We start from the raw sequence: 20,264 nt of genomic DNA, 5'->3' as shown, positions 1-20,264 counted from the left end.
TTCTTTTTTTCCTCTCCTAAGACTCCATCAAAGGTGGCTCTGTTATTGAAATATGAAGCCATTTCCTCTCCAAAACCCTTGGTTACCTCAAGGCGGGAATCAATGGACCTATATACTCTCCTCGGAGTTATAAATAAATGTTTATTTGTTCAAAAGGCGTTTTCTCGTGTGTCCCAGCATCTTCCTCAGTGGTTATTTTAGGTAGGTGTGCGCGCTTGCTCACGAGCGCGCCCTTTACCCATCTGGTTCTAATCCAGGGTAGGGACCCAACCCCACCCGTCTCTTCTCCCCCTCGCATTCCTCATTCTATAAATAAATCCAGGTTCTTTGAGGTCTGTCATACAGGGATACAATAGCAGTTGCTTGTTTGCTAACGGAGATTTAAACCGAACAATGATACTGTAACCAGTAAACAGAGAAAATAAGCATCAAGCAATTTGGGTGGGAGAGCAACTCCAGATTTGCAAACTTTATCTGCCATTGTCATAATTGTCCCTCTACCTTGTTTTCCTTAATCTACTTTGTGGGTAGGAGTGAGGATAACTGCAATCCTTAGATTTTCCTTTAAGCTTTACACACACAAAAACAGCAACAATGAAGTTAGACAAGAATAGACTGTCCTGGTGAGTTTACCTCAGAAGGCTGTTTCACAGTCATCTCACTGAACCCCTTTCTCCACCCACTCTGGACTGATTTAGGGATGGTGAGGGTGCAAGAGGTGTGGTGTGGGTGGAGGGCTGTGGTTGCAGCTGCCGCTTTTCCTGAACCATCGAGCAGGACACTTAGGGATCTGAGCAGAGAGGAAAGTCATCTAAGAGGTTGCTGTTTTACAAGGTCTGGGCACAGTGCTGCCCCTCCCTTCCTCCTTGAAGTTTGCATGAAGTGCACGTTAGGCTGTAATTAGGGGATCTGGTAGGAGAACTTTCCTGGTGACGCTTTGCTTTTCTTCTGCTCTTAGTGAGAAAGTACCTCCTTCTTCCTAGGATCAGGACCTCTGCCATCCAGAGCCACAAAGAGACATTCTACGCGCCCGCGCGCACACGGACACACACACACACACACACACACACACACACACACACAACACATGCGCATTCACACTCTCCCAGAGACAAACTTAAGGTGAGGGAAAGAGCTCTAGCTTCACTTGATCTCCAGGTTCCAACATCAGCAGGACTTGAGAGCATCTAATCTTCTGGATTTCAGGACAAGGTAAAACTTCCATAATTTTGTTTTCCTCTTTGGGTCAATCTTTGATGCCATCAAGATTTCAGAAACCAATATGTACACATCATGATTTATGTATATATTTTTACATTTTCTACAATTTTTACTTGGGTGTAATATAACATTTTCCTTTTAATTGTTAAGGTTCATTTTTATCAAATAAAATACTGCATTGAAATAAGTAGGTTCAGTCTAAATTTGTAATAACTATTAACTTTAGTATCCTGGTTATTTGCTAGTGTGACTATCAATCTGGTAGCTTCCAAGTTTCCAAGTGGTGACTTTTCCATCTGTATTTTTCAGCAAGCATTTTCATAATGCCTTATATTTAAAAAAAAAGAAAGAAAGAATAGTATAGTCAGAAGGCTGAGCTGAGGAATGGGAATGTCCATTCCATATTTATGATTTTCTTTTAGGACATATATAGTCTTATGTGGAAAAAAGTTACTGTCATCATAGATAATACCCGTTAGATATTACCATTGTTGGTCCAACTAGTTACAAAATCAACGCCATAGGAGCATGGTGAACCTCTATACAAAATGATGTTGATGGATAATGTTCTTGTGTTGACAATTTGTTGAGAGTCATAGTTAAGAATACTTTTAAACATGGCTTAAAGGAATTATTTCTATGTCAAAACTATTTACCATCAAAAGCAAACCTGAACTCTTTTGAGTTTAGATGAACTTATTTTCTTTCTTTGAATATGATTGTTGTGTTCAAAATAACATGGTTTATTATTTTGAAAGTAAGTTGTTTTATTTTCATTTATCACTGGAAAAATACACAAGTGGTCAGTACATTTGGGGATTTTTAGGGTGAAAAGTGTTCCTGTACGTGTTCCAATGTGATGTCATAAAATCAAACATACTGATGACTGGCTTTTGGGAAACTAGAGGTTCTTAAGAAATGAAGCCTGAAAATTAATTTGTAAGTGAAATATAATATTTATTCATTACAAATGTGGTTTCTGATAACCAATTCGATTTGATTATTTCAGTATACTAAATTCACAGCGATTTTATGCACACTCCAGTGATTTTAGCATTTTAGTGGCATTATAGAATGAGAATATTCTTCTACCAAGATTCTCTACCAAAAGTTATTTTTTGGATAATTTACAGTGTAATAGTTTATAATCCTCACACCAGTTCTTAACTGTAGTTCTAATTGTTCAAGTAAAAGCAGGTATATCCTTTCATTCAGGAAAATAGAATGCATGCCAAAGAACCATTGCGCTATTAAAGTTCTCTAGTCAGTGTTGTACTATCTGTTCCTAATAATTTGATTATTTGAGTGAAAGAATGAGTTTACATACTTTGGTGATTTATTCACTAAATTGGAATCAGCTTAAAAATAAGAAAACTAGGTAAAAAGAAGTAACTTTGCTTGAAGCTAATTAAATGAGCAAGAGAAAGCCAACATTATGGAATTACTGGTCCACAGTGGGATTGTGGATTAGTACTACTTACAGGAGTATGCATTAGATTTGGGTTTTCTATGAAGGACAAAAAAGAGAGGAAAGCCATGTTCTTATAAAATGAACCATTTATTTTCAGCAAAGTCCTGTCTCTCAGAGGAACGACTGACACTGTAATTTAGAAGTACTGAAGAGACTTTTCACAGAGAAGAATCAATTCATTATGTCCCTAGTGGTTTCACTTCCTTGTACTTCCTTTGGGAGCAAGTAACACATCCAGAATAAATACGCTGAGTATGTAGAAGATACTTTATGAGTAAAAGGTCTACTAAACAGACCTGTCTTTTAGACTCTTGGGTGTGGAATATGGGTATTTTTTGAGCAGTTGAAGAAGTTTTTAGAATCTTAAGGTAGAACTTAAAGATGAACAAGAGTCATATTCAGAAAATAACTGCCTTCTTCAGAAAATAGTTTCTTTTCATTCCCTTTTGCCTATGCATGCTTTAAGGAAACCTGGTAGCATAGAGGATTACAAGTGGGGCTGCTAACCTCAAGGTCAGCAGTTCGAATCTACCAGCTGCTTCGAGGGAGAAAGATGAGGTGTTCTGCTCTCATAAAGATTTACAACCATGGAAACCCTATACAGGATTGCTATGAGTCAGAACCTACTCAGTGGCACAAGACCACCAAGACCACCATGCATGCTTTATATTCTATATTCCACTTTTAAGATAATGGTATTCCTCCCATTAAAATTCCAACAAACTGCAAAGTAAATTTGAATATCCCTTTCATATGATGATCTTCTATTGCTTATAATTACTTTTTTGACACCCTACTTCCGTTATTAATGACCAAAGGACTTAGTCTATATATTATCAAAATGTACTTGGGGAGGGGTGAGGTCCTGAGTATGCTTAGGGTTTTAATCAATAATGTTTAAGGAGGATTAGAGGAAACAGCTGGTTAAACAAATATTAGGTGTAGAGTGGAAGACGCGATGGTATAAATTAATAATGCAGTTCTTTATTTACTCTATGAATGGGAGGGTTTGTGGCTGTTTAATACATGAAGCATGGTCCCTGTTTGCCACCTAGTGGACAAATCAAAGAAGACTTTGTCACCAGCCACTTCTTAAAAATTCTGAGCCTTTCATTCTATTGGCATTTTTTGAACTGTAGTTCAAAAAATGCCAATAGAATGAAAGGCTCAGAATTTTTAAGAAGTGGCTGGTGACAAATTCATGTGGCACTGTAAGCTAATGCGTCAGACTGCAAAGTCGTTTGAACTGCAAGGTTGGTGGTTCAAGCTCACCAGTTGTTAGTTGGAAACCGGAATCCACTCCACCGTACTTAACAACAACAATTATATGCCGAAGTCCTAGTGTGGCGCTGCGAGTTAATGCTCTAGACTACAAAGTTGGTTTAAGCAGGAAGGTAGGCAGTTCAAGCTCATCAGCTGCTTCTCAGAAACCCTGGGTAAAAACTGACTTGACAGCACTTAACAACAACTACAATTATATGCCAGGCATTGTAGTAGGTACTCTGAGTAGAATATGCAAAAAGTGACTGCCATATCATTTAAACATCAAAATGTATATAGGTTTAATTAAAACTCAATGCATTTTAATTCTGTTTACTCTTGAGTTATGTGGTTTAAAATCTGCTTTCTGCTTCCATGAGGATACAGTTTTATAAATACACACCTCACATTTTTTTAGTGATGTGTCAATATAGTTCAAGGAAGGATGGTGGAAGTTTGGCCATCTTGAATCACTGTTTCTGAAATAGAAATTAAGTTTTGTAGAGTGTATTGTTATTGATTTTAAATGGGTAAATAATTATTAGCTTTAAAGGTTAGCAAATAGATGTTAAGTGCCCTCAGTCGATTCTGACCCATAGTGACCCTGTATAGGGTTTCCAAGGAGCAGCTGGTGCTCTTGAACTACCGACCTGGCAGTTCAAATGACTTTGCAGTCTGACTCATTAACCCATAGCACTACACAAGGACTCCAAATAGATATTAGCACATATTATTATATATACTTTAGATTTTTTTTTATTATTAAGTGGAAAAGGATAGTACAAAAGACTGCTTCTGGTGTTTGCCTGCTAATAAAAATGTTGGTGATATAAGTTCATTCAGTGGTGCCTCCAGAAAGGCCTAGCTATTTACTTTCAAAAATTCAATCATTAAAATTCCTACGGAGCACATTTTGACTCTGACATACAGGGAGTTGCCATGAGTAGTTGAATTGGTGGAAACTGGTTTAGTAAGGAGTATTTCACTAAATACTGGTCTCCCTAGACTGACTAATAATTAGCATGAAGAACATCATCATCTACCCCTATTGTTCATATGTATTCTTGGATCAGGAACCTTCCTCACAGTACAGGAACCTTCCTCACAGTAAAGTGACAAAATAGAAAATTTTAAACAAGAACACTTGCTTGGAAGACAACCATTTGAAAGAACCATTAGGTTATCACAGAAGATAAATGCATCTGAATACTGCACTGGAAGTTTTGAAAAAAATTTTTTTTTCTGGGAGATATATGAATTATTACTCCAGTTTTTACTCATAGCAAGCTGTGTGACTAAATGACAACAATCTTAGCTAATCTGTATTAATCAAGACAAGTTCTGAAAATTAGATCGCAATATAAAATGTTTCAAGGTTCTGTTGCTGTTAGGTGCCTTCTTGTTGCTTCCAACTGATAACAAACCAATGCGCAACAGACCGAAACACTGCCCAGTTCTGCACCATCCTCACCATCATTGTTATGTTTGAGCTCATTGTTGTTGCCAATGTGCCAGTTCATCACCTTGGTAGTTTTCCTCTCTTCCATTGACCCTCAACTTTACCAAGCATGATGTCCTTCTCCAGACACTGGTTCAAAGTTCTAGAGGTAAAGTCTCACCATCCTCAAGAAGCCTTCTGGCTGTACTTCTGCCAAGACAGGTATGTTTGTTCTTCTGGAAGTTCATAGTACTTTCAATATTCTTCTGCAACCCCGTAATTCAAATGCATTGATTTTTCTACAGTTTTCCTTATTCATTGTACAACTTCCATGTGCATATTTTCCATTGACCTGAGTCAGGTGCACCTTGGTCCTCAAAATGACATCTTTGCTCTTGAACACTTCAAAGAGATCTTTTATAGCAGATTTGCCTAATGCACCAAGTTATGTGGTTTCTTGATTTCTGCTTCCATGAGTGCTGATTGTGGATCCAAACAAAATGAAGTTTTTGACAGCTTCAGTCTCTTCTTTATTTATCATGATGTTATTTGTTGGTCCAGTTGTTAAGAATTATTTTTTTCTTTACATTGAGGCGCAATCTATATTGAAGGTGGTAGTCTTTGATCTTCATCAATAAATATTTGAAGTCTTCTTTGTTTCCAGTAAGCAAGGCTTTATCATCTTCATATCATATTGAAGGTTATTAATGACTTCTCAAATCCTGATATCACTTTCTTCTTCATATAATCCAGCTTCTTGGATTATTTGTTTATCGTATACATTGAATGTTGCTGTTGTTGTTAAGTGCCGTAGAGTCAGTTCTGACTCATCGCGATCCTGCATAGGGTTTCCAAGGAATGGCTGGTGAGCTTGACCCACCAACTTTGTGGTTCAAACTTATCCTGCAGTCCAGCACATTAACCTGCAGCACCATATCAGGACTGAAAAAGTTTGGTGAAATTATATAACTCTGGCACACCCTTTCCTGATTTAAAAACATTCCCTTGTTCTAGTCAAACAATTGCCCCTTGTTTTGTTCAAACAACTGCTTCTTGGTCTATGTACAGATTTTTAATGAGCATGTTTAAATGTTCTGGAATACCCATTCTTCACTGTATTATCCATAGTTTGCTATAATCCACACAGCATAATCAATAAAGCACAAGTAAACATAACATCATGAAATTATTGTAGTAATTCCACTTGACAGCTTCTCCCAGTAATAGAAACATGGAAGAGGATTGTTGATATTAAAGAGTTTTGTTACATATATCAAATGTTGCTTCACTGACTTGAGTTTCTGTTCTTTGTTTTATAGATTAACGAAGTGACACTTGAGCTGAGGTTATTAGCAGAGTAAAAAATAAATAAATGACTTAGAACATTTACTGAAGCTCTTTATTCAAAGGGAACACAATTTACTTGATTGCTTACTAAATCCTATACAGGGTCGCGGAGTCGGAACCAATTCGATAGCACATGACACTTGACAACAACAATAATAAGTCACTGATACTAATAATTTTCAAATTATTTTTTGATAAATTTGGGTATCTTAAAACTTCTGCAAAGTTTAATGGATAATGTCTTGTTTAAGTTTCATTCATATTGTGTGAATTTTTCTCATTTAGACACTCTGAAGTTGAATTTTAAGGGGTCACCTAGTTTGCTTATCCATTTGTATACCAACAAAAATTTATTGAGTATCTACTATTTGCCAGATATCATGTTAGCACTATGTATGCCATGAAAATCTATTCTAAAAAATAATTCTGATGAAAATGAACCTAAAATATTGCAAGGTCCTGATGCACACCTTGAATAACCACCAAAAGGGACTAATCTCATGGTTTTAATAAGTGCATTTTGAGCATGCATATTTTAAAATAATTTTCTCTTGCCTACTTATTATCAGACTCTTGGTGTGGCGCTGTAGGATGAACAGTGGATTGCGAACCATGAGGTCAGCTGTTCAAACCTACCTGCCACTCCTTGGGAATCCTATACAGGGTCGCTATGAGTCAGAACCACCTTTACACACTTAACCACCACAACAAAAAAACTACATGGGAAAGCTCTTGATCAAAGGGAATTTCCCTTTTCTCCTTGAACTTAAATTTCCATTCTACTATCCTCTCAGAGGACTCCAGCTATGGTGCTGTGGGCTAATGCACTGGACTGCAAGGTCGCTTTGAATCACAACGTCGGCAGTTCAAGCTCACCAGCTGAACAACAACAACAACAATCCTCTCAGAAATTCTAACCTACTGTAGTATATTTTTTATGCTTGACACAAGTCTTTTATGCATTTATTGACATATAACCTCAGAGTTCTGATATGGAGCTGTAGGATAAACACTAAACTGCAAGGTCAGTGGTTCAAACTCACCAGCCACTCCTCAGAAACCCTATACAGAGTCAGTGTGACTCAGAACTGACTCTAAGACACTTAACAACAACATCTATTCCCTAGGAGTCCTGGTGTGGCTCTGTCAGATACACACTAGACCACAAGATCTGTTTGAAACCCAAAGTGGCTGTTCAAACCCACCAGCCGCTCCAACTCCACAACACTTAACAATAGCAACCATCTCCAAGCTGGATGGACAGAGCTCATTTATTGGTGGTGTGGGCACAGAGAGGGCAGCTTTGATACTTCAAAAACCAAGAAGGGCAAGAGTTCCAATAATCTTACGTGGACGAACAGGAAAAGGAAATTTTCCTTTGCACACAGTCGCTGTTCATCAGTTGGCCACTAAAATTCACATTGAACAAGAATGATTTAATGCTAACCATTTGCACCAGGTACTGGTGTGGCATCAAAGGATAAGCACTACAGGGTGGCTCAACAGGGTTGCTAATGAGTCAGAACTGACTCAACAGCACTTAACAACAACACTGTGCTAGGTGGTGGTGGTGGTTATGAGCCATGGAGTCGGAACTGACTCATAAAGACCTTGTATGGGGTTTCCAAGGCTGTAAATGTTTATGGGAGCAGAAAGCCTCGTCTTTCTCCCACCGAACAGCTGGTAGTTTAGAACTGCTGACCTTAAGGTTCGCAGCCCGATTCATAACCACTACACTACTAGAGCTCCTTACTGTGCTAGATGGTGCAGAGTCATTGCACTTAAGCAGTTCACAAGCTAGTAGAGGAAACAAACGGGCACACATCATGAATCACTAGTGGAATTTACCAGGTAGGTGAAGTTGACCTTTGTAGTCTCCTGAGTCTCCTTCAATAGCACTTACCCTGCCTTCCCACTTCCCTTAATAAATGGAAACTCAATAAAACTGAAACTCCTCAGGGCTCTCACCCTTCACCCCTGAACATCCTTCTCACAATGACTGATTACACTTTAGTGTGAATGAGTTTCACTCAATGTATTTACATTTCAGATCTTTTATCTCTTCAGAGTAATTGTTTTGCTTTCTGAAAAAAAGAATTTAAAACATTTACAAGCTTTTCCACCCTTATACCTCAGGGTATGATTATATCTGATTTAGTCCTCTATGGTCTCCTAGGAATCCTGGTGTGTTGCTGTAAGATAAGCACTGGATTGCTACCCAAATGTCAGCGTTCAAACCGACCAGCTACTCCTCGGAAACCCTATGCGTGGAATCAACTCATAGCGAAGCTGTATAGGGTTCCCCAGGAGGACTTGTGAGTTTGAACAGCCAACCTTGCAGTTCAAACCAACTTTGCAGTCCAGTGCTTATGCAACAGAGCCACACCTGGGTAAAAGAGAAGAATTCCCTTAAGGCTTTTCTTTTTTCCCAGTTATTTCTTCAATATTTAAAATCAGCACTGATGTCTAAATTTCTATGAAATTAATTAGAGCTAAGTCATTGAGCATATACAGGGAACTTCAAAAGTGGACTTTTTAAAAAAAAATTAAAATTTCCATGAACTTTTTGAATCTCTTGAATTTTAAAAAGGTGTCTTTGTCTCATAGTTTCAACATTTGTTGTTGTTATGTACCTTCGAGTTGGTTCTGACTCATAGCGACCCTGTATAGGGTTTCTGAGGAGCAGCTGGTGGGTTTGAACTGCTGACCTTACGGTTCGTTGTTCAGTGCTAATCTTATAGTGCCACACTAGGAATTCAATTGGTATGCTTCCCTTATGCATATCATAAGTCTTCTACTTTCAGCCCTTTCACTGTGAGGAGTTCTGAGACCAAACAGATGGGTTCTTACTGCTTTTTCCCCATAGACCTGGATCTTCAGGATATTATAATAGCATAAAATAATAGAATATAAGAAGCTGTGTATACTCCTCTGTCTAGAGACAAGAGGGTTGGCACTATAATGCACGACTGAGAGAAACCTGAAGCATAGAAAAGAACAACTGAAGAGCATTCAAACTTATCAGCTTTTGAGGGGCAAAGGCAGGGGAGAAATGATGTTGGTAAAATCCTGGGTATTTAGGAGATGGGTTTGAAAAACAAATTGATCAGGCTCAGCTGTAATTGATTTCAGAGAAATGTGGACATTGGTGGTGATTTGAAATACTGGATAAATAACAATTTTTTTTTTTTTTTTGCTTTGGTTTTATGAAAGTAACACTAATCAAAGTTATTTGTTTAAATCCCTAGCCATCTTACGTTTAATTAACATATAGCATAATGATCAAAATTACAAACCCATTGTCTTGGAGTTAATGCCAATTCATAGTGACCCCTACTGTTTAAGAGTAGAACTGTACTTCATGGGGTTTTCTTTGTTTGGAATCCAAACCAGCTGTGAAAGTCAGTCCTTTGCAACAGCCAGGGACACCCAGCATTGCAACAGCAATGCTTTATTGTGTATTTCAAATTAGTTTACTAATTTGAATGAGTCAGTTCTGATTCATAGCAACCTTGTATAGTTTCCAAAGAGTGACTGGTAAATTTGAACCACCTACTTTGTGGTTAGCAGTACAGTGCTGATGCTACAGCACCCCACCACCTGCTATATCTATCTACCTATCTATAGGTAGATAGATACATAGATACATAGAGATATATATTGTTAAGTGCCATAGGTTCCAACCCATACTGACCCTGTATAGGGTTTCTGAGTAACAGTTGGTGAGCTTGAACCGCCGACCTTGCAGTTCAAACACCTTTGCAAGTCTGGCGAATTAACCCACAACACCACACCAGGACTATCTATCTATCTATCTGGCAGTGTGGCACTACAGAACTTTGAACCACAAGCTACTCCTTGTTGTTGTTGTTATATGCCATGGAGCCGGTTCCGACTCATAGTGACCTTATACAGGGTTTCTGAGGCCGTAAATCTTTACGGGAGCAGAAAGCCTAGTCTTTCTCTTGCAGAACAACTGGTAGTTTCGAACTGCTAACTGTGAGATTAGCAGTCTGATTCGTAACCACTATGCTACCAGAGCTCCTTAGCTACTCCTTGGAAACCCTATACACAGGGTTACGATGAGTCAAAACTGACTCTACGGCACTTTACAGCAACGACATATATATGTATATATAGAGAGCTATATATATATACGCATACATATATATGGCACTGTGGAATAATGCACTGGACTGCAAAGTCAGTTTGAACCACAAGGTCAACTGTTCAAACTCACCAGGTAGTCAGTCACTCCTTGGAAACCCATGCAGGATCTCTATGAGTCAGAACCAACTTGACATAAACAACATAAACAACAACAATATTTATTTATTATTATTATTATAATACATCTCTGATTAAGCCAACATAGTTTCATGTTCCTGTAGGAAAGCAATGTAATATTATAAAAACATGCTCACCACTTTTTTAATTGCTAACATTTCTGACCCTGATTTAGAGAGTTCGTTTCCTACCCTTATTCCTATTATTTCCAGTGTCTTTAAAGAGCAGAATCATTGGCATACATTATTTTCTTAGCTGGTGGTTATGAATGCCTGGCACTCAATGTTGTTGATGTTGTTAGGTGCTATCAAGTAGATTCCAACTCATAATGACTTCATGCACAACACAATGAAACACTGCCCAGTTCTGTGCCAACCTCACAATCATTACACTTGACCCCATTGCTGCTGCCACCATGCCAATCCATCTCATCGGGAGTTTTCTTATTTTTTGAAGCTATTTCACCTCATTTTGAGTTATGCCTCATCAGCAAATGAAGGTCCTGAAAGCCTTACTCCGTTCGTGTCTTCATGGTCAACTCTACTTTAATGAGGCAGCTCTTGCTCAGTTGTATTTTGAGTGCCTTTCAACCTGAGGGGCTCATCTTCTGCTGCCACAATATCTGACAATATTCTGGTGCTCTTTATCATGTTTCAATATTCAATATTCTGGTGCTGTCTAACAGAGTTCCATTGCTATTGATTAAGTTTCCAGTGGCTAAACATTAAGAAGTAGTCTGTCTCTCCTTCTTCCTAGTCTGTCTTAGTCTGGAAGCTCAACTTTTTTTCTCTGAAGTTGTTTAGGCCATTCCATGGCTCCATGTCTTTCTTTATCACATTTCTTCTCACCTATCAGTGTTTTTGAAGTCCTGGTGTGGCACTGTGGGTTATTGTGCTAGAATACAAGTCGATTTGATCCACAATAAGCAGTTCAAGCTCACCAGCCACTCTTTGGAAACCCTATACAGGGTCACTGTGGGTCAGAACCAGCCCGATGACACTTAACAACAACAGCAATAGCATCAGTGTTTTAAAATCCATAAATATTTCTTAGACTTAAATGATAATTGCTATTGTAAAATTAATTAATAAAATTAATAAACCTCTACATTTAAGTAAGGAAAGAAAGCCTGAAGGTGGGAAACCAGTAAAGAAACCATTGGAGTAGTGTGGAAATAATCTAATGTCTATAGGAAGTCCCCAGCTTACAACATATATAAGTTATGATAAAGCATACTTAGCACTGTCTATGTTTGTTTTATTTGGTACTAAGAGAAAATAAAGAGGTATTTGATTTATGTAGGAACTGACTTATGACAAAGTGATTGGAGAGAAGTCTAGGGTAGTGTGAACGTTTTCAAGATCGATGATTACATGAAGAGGAACACAACTGACTAAAACTGGGAATACAGGAAGAAACATCGGTTATGGTGAAAATGATGAGTCTTATTTTGGAAGTATTCATGGGAGTTGAATATTCATACATGGAATCAAAATTTGGATTTTACTCAAAGTTCTGTCTTGTCCCTTGTTCTTTGAGAGATAACATAAAATCTTTAGAATTTCCTAAATAATTCAGGTGTCTATTATCTAGGCCTTTAGACCAAAATTGAGGGCTTATGCTAATGAGTGAGGGCTGGCATGACCAGATAAATCCTACCATGACCTGACACCAGCTACCTCAGGAAGCGGGGAATGGCATGATTCAGTCAAACATTACTATGCGGTGAGACCCAATAATGACTACAAAATGGATGCAAAAACTCCATTGGCTTCCTAGCTGGTGAACGACTTTAGGCACATGTGGAGCTTAATGGGTCCCTTTTTGAGACACAGAAACTCCATGTTGGGAACCCTTCTAGGCCTTGTCCTATGGATCTTTTTATTTACTTTTTAACTGCAATAAAATTGTAATAATAAGTCTAGTACTTTCTGTGAGTTCTATGAGTTGCTTCAGTGACATAACAAACAAGAGAGAAGACTGGGAGCAAACAGGTTAGAAATGAGAAGGGTTGGGAATCACTGATGGCTGGTATTCTGAAGGAGTAGTAGGAAAAGCATGAAGTTATAACCAGTAGATCCGATGTGAAGGTGTCACGTGGACTTCCAAGCTTTGTTGCTGGCATCTGAAGTCTTAGGTCTACTTGAGAGTCTGGAGGGTTGTGTCCTTTAACTTGTAAGCTCTGGCTTAGCTCCAGGTGGTTGTGATGACATAAGGAAGCACTGTATGTTACAGTCAGTGTCAGAATTGAACATAAAAGTGAGAACTTAGGATTTTGGTTTATGTTGATCTCATTTTGATCCTCTCAGCATATCTGAAGCCCAGGAGAGGAGTGATGACTAGAGATATCATTTATGGCATTAAAAATGCATTTGAAACATATACAATTGGGAAAGAGATTGCCCCAGGGAAAAACAAAGAAAGAAGCAGTTGACCCAGCACTAAAGGAACACAGGAAAATTTTGACAAGAATGAATTTTTCTATGACAAGAATAAGTCAAAAAGTATTTGTTACTAGAGTTCTAGTTCATATGTGTATAGCTTTAAAAAAAAAAAAAAAAAAGCATGTTAAGATATGTCTCTGTGTGTGATGAATGGCTGGATGCAGACAAATTCTCTCAGTACCGCACTCATCTTTGTCTCCTTGGGGTGACTTCAACAACAACAACAAAAAGAAAGGTCCAATCAAAGCGGTGGCTTCCAAAGGGATCTGCAAATTAAATTAAAGGCAGCAGGGCTAAATCAGAAGGTTATGGTGACTTATTAGGATTCCAAAGGAGTAATCTTGATCGATTTTCTCAAAGGATGCAGGACAATCACAGAGGCTTATTAGGAAGAGGTTTAAAGAAAATTGAAAGCTGTATTGGTGAACAAAAGGACAGGAAATTTGCACTGAGGTATTTTTTCCCTATCACATAATGCATCTGTTCATTCTTTGAGGATGGCAAGGGCTGTGCTATGAGAATTTCACTGAGGCATATTACGTTGTCTACCCTACAGCCCTGATTTTGCCCCTTCAGACTTCTTTTTCTTCTCAAAATTTAAAGAACATTTCAAAGGACTCTTATTTTAATCCTTTTGCAGATGCCCAAACTGCCATTTCTTGGAAACGAAAGAGTATAGAATTCTTTGGGGGAAGGGTTAGAAAGATGGACACACTGCCTTCAGAAATGTATAAATTTAGATGGATGATATATTGAGAAGCAATAGCTTCACATTTTCATATTGTTGGTTAAGAAAGTATTCTATGATTTTTACATCAATAATTTGTTACTCACCCTCGTCTTTATACCTGATTTAGATCTTTATATTATCAGATATAAATGTTCGCTGAATTGGATAGCAGCAAGGAGCACTGGTAGTTTAGTGGATTACAAGCTGGCCTGCTAACAAGAAGGGTTAGCAGTTTGAATCTACAAGTGTTCTGTGGGATAAAGATGAGGCTGTCTGTTCTCATAAAAATTTATAGCCTAGGGAACTCTGTACAAGGGTCACTATGAGTCAGCATTGACTCCATGGCACACAACCATCACCATCAATGTTTTATTAATCCTTATAACTTACAATACTAATAAGTCCTCTGCATATAGAGGATGCCAGACATGTTTGTTGAACTAAATAAGATCAAAATACCATTTCCGATCCCTAATGCTATAGAGATTTTCATAATGATAACCCTGAGGCTGGGTAAGACCCCAATATGTCTGAATTGTAGTCATTTGTTCAATTTTGTCTAATACTGGGGAACTTTAAATATATGTTGTTGCCTTTTGTTGTTTAAAAGTCAGTCATCAATGTGTGGCATAGATGGTAATTCACCAGAGTACTTGACTAACCATAGTCCACATTGTTTACCTTAGCATGTAAATGAGCTGGCTATAGAATGCAGCCTAGTTATAGTCCATTTAAAATTAGTTCCTTGATGCTGAAGGCTTCTAAATCTTAGTTCAGATTTAGAATCCATAATCTTGGATTTCTGTGGTTTGTGCAATAGCTTAATTTTTTTTTTTTTCAGTTCTCCATCCTCTCCTATCCACCCCCTACTAGTTGCTCTTGTTAAATGCCATTGAGTTGGTTCCAACTCATAAAGACCCTATATAGGATCTCTAAGAAGTGGCTGATGGGCTTGAACTGCTAACCTTGAGGCTTATTCTATAGCCCCACACCAATTCCCTCTTCTAAAAAGTTGCCAGACAAAATACAGGATGCCTTCTTAAACTAGAATTTCAGATAAATATCAAATAAGTGAATATCTTTTAGTATACTTATCCTCACACACTATTTGTTGTTTATTAACAATTTAACTAGGTGTTGTATAGTTTTTATTTGCTAAATCTGGCAACGCTATCCCTTCCTACCACCACCTAGACTCAAACTGTAACTACAGTATGCCATGCAAAACCTCCCTCAGATTTCTCAATACTTTTCCTTTTTGAAATTCAACAAAGCTCCTAAGTCTATTCTAATAAGTGAGATAAATAAAATTGTCTAAGTAAAATACTTCAATTAAGATGTGAATCTCTGGAACATTTTTAGCTCTGGTTTTATATGCCCTCACCAATGCGCTCAGACACTGATAAGAGACCATGGAGATGGTACGAGACAGGACAACATTTTATAATGTTACCATGACTGTAAGTCCACTCCATGGCAACAAACAACAAAACAGACTGATAGTTGTCCTAAGAGTAGGCCTAAGAATACCATACGATGTGGATTGAAATAAAGATTTTTGTCTTTATTTCATCTAAAATATTTTAAGTAACTTACATATTAAAAATTAATTTTTAAAAATTTCAGCTTTTCAATTTAGCCATAATGATGACATAGAAATAATTAGTTTTTAAATGAAAGAGTATACATTCAGGAAAAAATACGTACAATAGGTGTAAACTCTCAAACATTTTAAGTACAGGCTGTTAGGGATGATTTTCACCTCATATCTGTATTTTATATTGTAGGTATGCTGCCATCTTGTGACATTTTGAGATATTACTTAAATTAACTCAGTCCACTACATTTTCAATTGGCTAGTGAGGCGTTCTGCTCCGGTAAAGATTTACAGCCTCGTAAACCCTGTGTAGGGTCACTATGAGTTGGAACCGACTCCATGGTACTTAACAATAACAAGAAGTGTGGCCTAAAGAGCTCTGGTACCATAGTGGTTACAAATCGCAAGGCCAGCAGTTCAAAACTACCACCTGTTCCACGAGAGAAAGATGAGGCTTTCTGCTCCCGTAAAGATGTACAGCCTCGGAAACCCTGTACAGGGTGGCTATCCACAACACATAAGCACCAGTGTGGCCTAGTGTGGTGCTGTAGGATAATGCGCTGGACTGCAAGGTCAGTTTGAACCGCAAGATCGACGGGTCAAATTCACCAGCCACGCCTCAGAAACCCTATACGGGGTCGCTATAAGTCATAACTGACTCAACAGCATTTAACAAGTACCAAACGAGTACTGTAGTAGATTATGAGCTGGGCTGCTGACCACAAGGTCAGTAGTTAGAATCGACCAGTCGCTCTACGGGAGAAAAATGAAAACTTTCTGCTCCGGCGAAGATTTAAAACCTCAGAAACCCTATTACAGGGTCACTATGAGTCGGACTAACTCAGTGATTGTTGTTGTTAGGTACCATCGAGTCAGTACCGATTCATAGCGACCCTATGCACAACAGAACGAAACACTGTCGGATCCTGGGCCATCCTCACAATTGTTACCACACTTGGACCCATTGATGCTGCCACTTTGCCAATCCATCTCTCTGGGGGTTCTTCCTCTCTTTCTCTGACCCCTCCACCTTACCAAACACTATATCCTTCTCCAGTGACTGATCTCTCCTGACAATATATCCGAAGTATGAGAGTCGAAGTTTGGCCATCCTGGCCTCCAAGGACCACTCTGGCTGCATTTCTGTGGTATGCAAACACAAATATGCATATGCTTTAGGGTAAGTTAGCAACAACATAACTGGACAATAAACAAGGAAGACCAAAGAACTGATACCTTGAATTGCTTAACATGAAAAAATAGTAAATATAGCATACACTGCCAAAAAAAACACCAAATCTGTATTGAAAGAAAGTACAATCAGAATGCTCCTTAGAAGTGAAGATGACCTCTATTTTTATAATATGTTTTTATTAGTTTGTTGTTGTTAAGTTAATCGAGTTGGTTCCGACCCATAGTGACTCTGTATAGCGTTTCCGAGGCTTTGAATCTTCACGGGAGCAGAAAAATCTCACCTTTCTCCTGCTGATCGTCTGTCAGGCTTGAACCATGGACCTGTGGTTCACAGTCCAGTGCTTATTGTATGGAACCAGCAGCCTATTTTATTAGTTTACAAGATTTTATATTAACACTGGTGGTGGTGGCTATGTGCGGTGGAGTTAGTTCTGACCCATAGCGACCCTGTACAGGGTTTCCGATGTACAAAATTCATCTTATGTTCATGAAAATCCAATCACTGAATATGATTTAATGATAATAGTCCAATGTTATTGTTCTTACGTGCCATCGAATTGGGCATGACTCTTAGCAACCCTGTTTCCAACAAACTGCTGGTGAATTTGAACCACCAACATTGTGGTTGGTTAGCAATCTAGTGCTTCTCCTGAAACTAAAGCAAAAGGAAAAAATGATGAAATTAAAAACCTGAACAGAAGATTTCAAAGGGTAGCTTGAGAAGACAAAATAAAATAGTAAAATTTGCAAAGACCTGGAGTTAGAAAACCAAAAGGGGAGAACATTTACTTCTCAAGTTGTAATATTGAAGGAATCTATGAGTAAAGCTGATCAAACATGCAATTAAGATATATGGATAATTACTGGTGATTGGAATGTGAAAGGTGGAAACAAAGAAGACGAATGGGTAGTTTGAAAATATAGCATTGGTTATAGAAATAATGCTGAAAATAGCATGATAGAATTTTGAAAGACCAACAGCTTATTCATTGCAGATACATTTTTTTCCAACATAAATGGTGACTATATATATGGACCTCACCAAATGTAATAGACAAGAATGAAACTGAAGATATCTGTTGAAAGATAGATGATGGAGAAACTCAGTATCATCAGCCAAACCAAGTACAAAATCTTTAGTAATGTTAATTGTTGATTTTAATCATAGAATAAAACAAACAAACCCCCAAATCCCAAATCTATTGCTATTGATTTGGATTTGAATTATAGGACAGAGTAGAACCATCCCACAGGGTTTCCAAGACTGTAAATCTTTATGGAAGCAGACTGCCTCAACTTTCTTCTGAGGAGTGGCTGGTGGGTTTGAACCACTACTTAGTATGAGATGGAATGAGCCGGAACACAAACACCCACGTGTAAGGCTTTATTGGAGGTCGTAAAAAAAAGAGAGAGAGAGAGGCATTGCTGGGGGAAGGATTTTTATTCTGGGTGAAGAGGAGGGAGGGGTTGAGATTAGTGGAGGTAGATGATAGGTTGACTAGGGATGGTGTGCTGGTAGGGAGAGAGAAAGCACGGCCATTAGTGCTCATATGCAAGTTCAGGTTGAAGTTAAAGAAAATTATAACAAATCAAGAGAATCCTGATATTACCTAGAGTGTATATCCTACCTGAATTTAGAGATCATCTCAAGAACAGATTTGATGCATTGAACAACGATGACAGAAAACCAGATGAGTTGTGAGATGACATCAAGAGCATCATCCATAAAGAAAGTGAAAGGTCATTTAAAAGACAGGAGACAGAAAAGACTAAAGTGGATGTCAGAAGAGACTCTGAAATTTGCTTTTTATAGAGTAGCTAAAGTGAATGGAAGTAATGAGAGAGTAAAGGAGCTGAACAGAAAATTCCAAATGGCAACTCAAAAAGACAAGTCAAATATTATAATGAAACACGAAAAAACCCTGGAGTTTAGAAAACCAAAAGGGAAGAACACCACAGCTGAAAGAACTGAAGAAAAAAATCCAAACCTCATTTGCAATACCAAAGAATTCTATGGGCAAAATTTTGAATGATGCATGAAGCATCAAAAGAAAATGGGAGGAATATAGTCTCTATGCCAATGGGAAAAAAAAGTGGTTGAGAAGTGAGGATGGGTGGTAAGATTTCCTCTCATGTAGTTTGGATATTTCATCAGAAGGGACCAATCCATGGAGAAGGACTGCATGTTTAGTAAAGTAGAGGATCAGCAAAAATGAAGAAGATCCTCAATGAGATGAATTTGCACAGGACTCAAACGTAGGGAATGATTGTGTGTGGGGTGGCTAGGCAATATTTTGGTCTTTGTATGTAGAGCTGCTATAAGTCAGAACCTACTTGTTATTATTAAGTGCTGTGGGGTCAGTTCCAACTCATAACAATCCTGTATTGGTTTTCCGAGGAGCAGCTGGTTGATTTGAACTACCGACCTTGTGGTTTGCAGTCCAGTGCTGATCCACAGTGCCACATCAGAAATCCTAGAATATACTAGAGGGCACTTAACAACAACAACAGTTTTATTTTAAATTTCAAAAAGGAAACAAAAATAATGATTGGAGAGTTCCAGATTTATACAAAAATAATGATTGGAAGAGTTTCAGATATATACAAAAATAATGATCTCCAATTGGAGAGTTTCAGATTTATTCAAAAAATAATGATTGGAGAGTTTCGGATTTATACAAGATATTTCAAAATGTAAAAATTATTTGCTTAAGGCACTGAAAGCCATACTTTGATAGCCAAAATAAATATAAATTTATCATAAGAATTCAAGAGTGAAAATCTCCAGCATATCCATCTTCTCATCCCAAATATGTGTGAAATTCTGTGTCTTTAAATCTTTGCTCATGCATTATCCATGCAGAGGGAGCTCTGGTAGCGTAGTGGTTACGAATTGGACTGCGAACCACAAGGTCAGCAGTTCGAAACTACCAGCTGTTCCACGGGAGAAAGATGAGGCAGTCTGCTCCCGTAAAGATTTATAGCCTCGGAAACCCTGTGCAGGGTTGCTATGAGTCGGAACCGACTCCACGGCACATAACAACAACAACAACAATCCATGCAGAATTCCCTTTCCATTTTACCACTGCCACTGAAACACAGCTTGTGCTAGAATCATTAATATAACACTTCATCTGATGTTGTTGTTATATACCGTGGAGTCGGTTCTGACTCATAGCAACCCTCTACAGGCTTTCTGAGGCTGTAAGTCTTTACAGGAGCAGAAAGCCTCATCTTTCTCCCACGGAACAGCTGGTAGTTTCGAATGGCTTACC

The 20,264-nt window shown here is 38.1% G+C and overlaps 1 protein-coding gene across 1 annotated transcript in view; it reads left to right on the top strand.

The window, feature by feature from the left end:
• Positions 1 to 889: 889 nt before the first annotated feature.
• Positions 890 to 20,264, top strand: part of HAPLN1 (hyaluronan and proteoglycan link protein 1) — a 124,127-nt gene continuing 104,752 nt past the window's right edge. Inside the window, exon 1 of the mRNA XM_006870601.1 lies at positions 890 to 1,212. The gene's annotated coding sequence lies outside the window, so the exon portion shown is untranslated. The remainder of the gene's footprint in view (positions 1,213 to 20,264) is intronic.

The sequence above is a fragment of the Chrysochloris asiatica genome, unplaced genomic scaffold (genome assembly GCF_000296735.1).
Source record: "Chrysochloris asiatica unplaced genomic scaffold, ChrAsi1.0 scaffold00145, whole genome shotgun sequence".
NCBI lineage: Eukaryota > Metazoa > Chordata > Mammalia > Afrosoricida > Chrysochloridae > Chrysochloris > Chrysochloris asiatica.
This window is presented reverse-complemented; position numbering and strand designations above follow the sequence as displayed.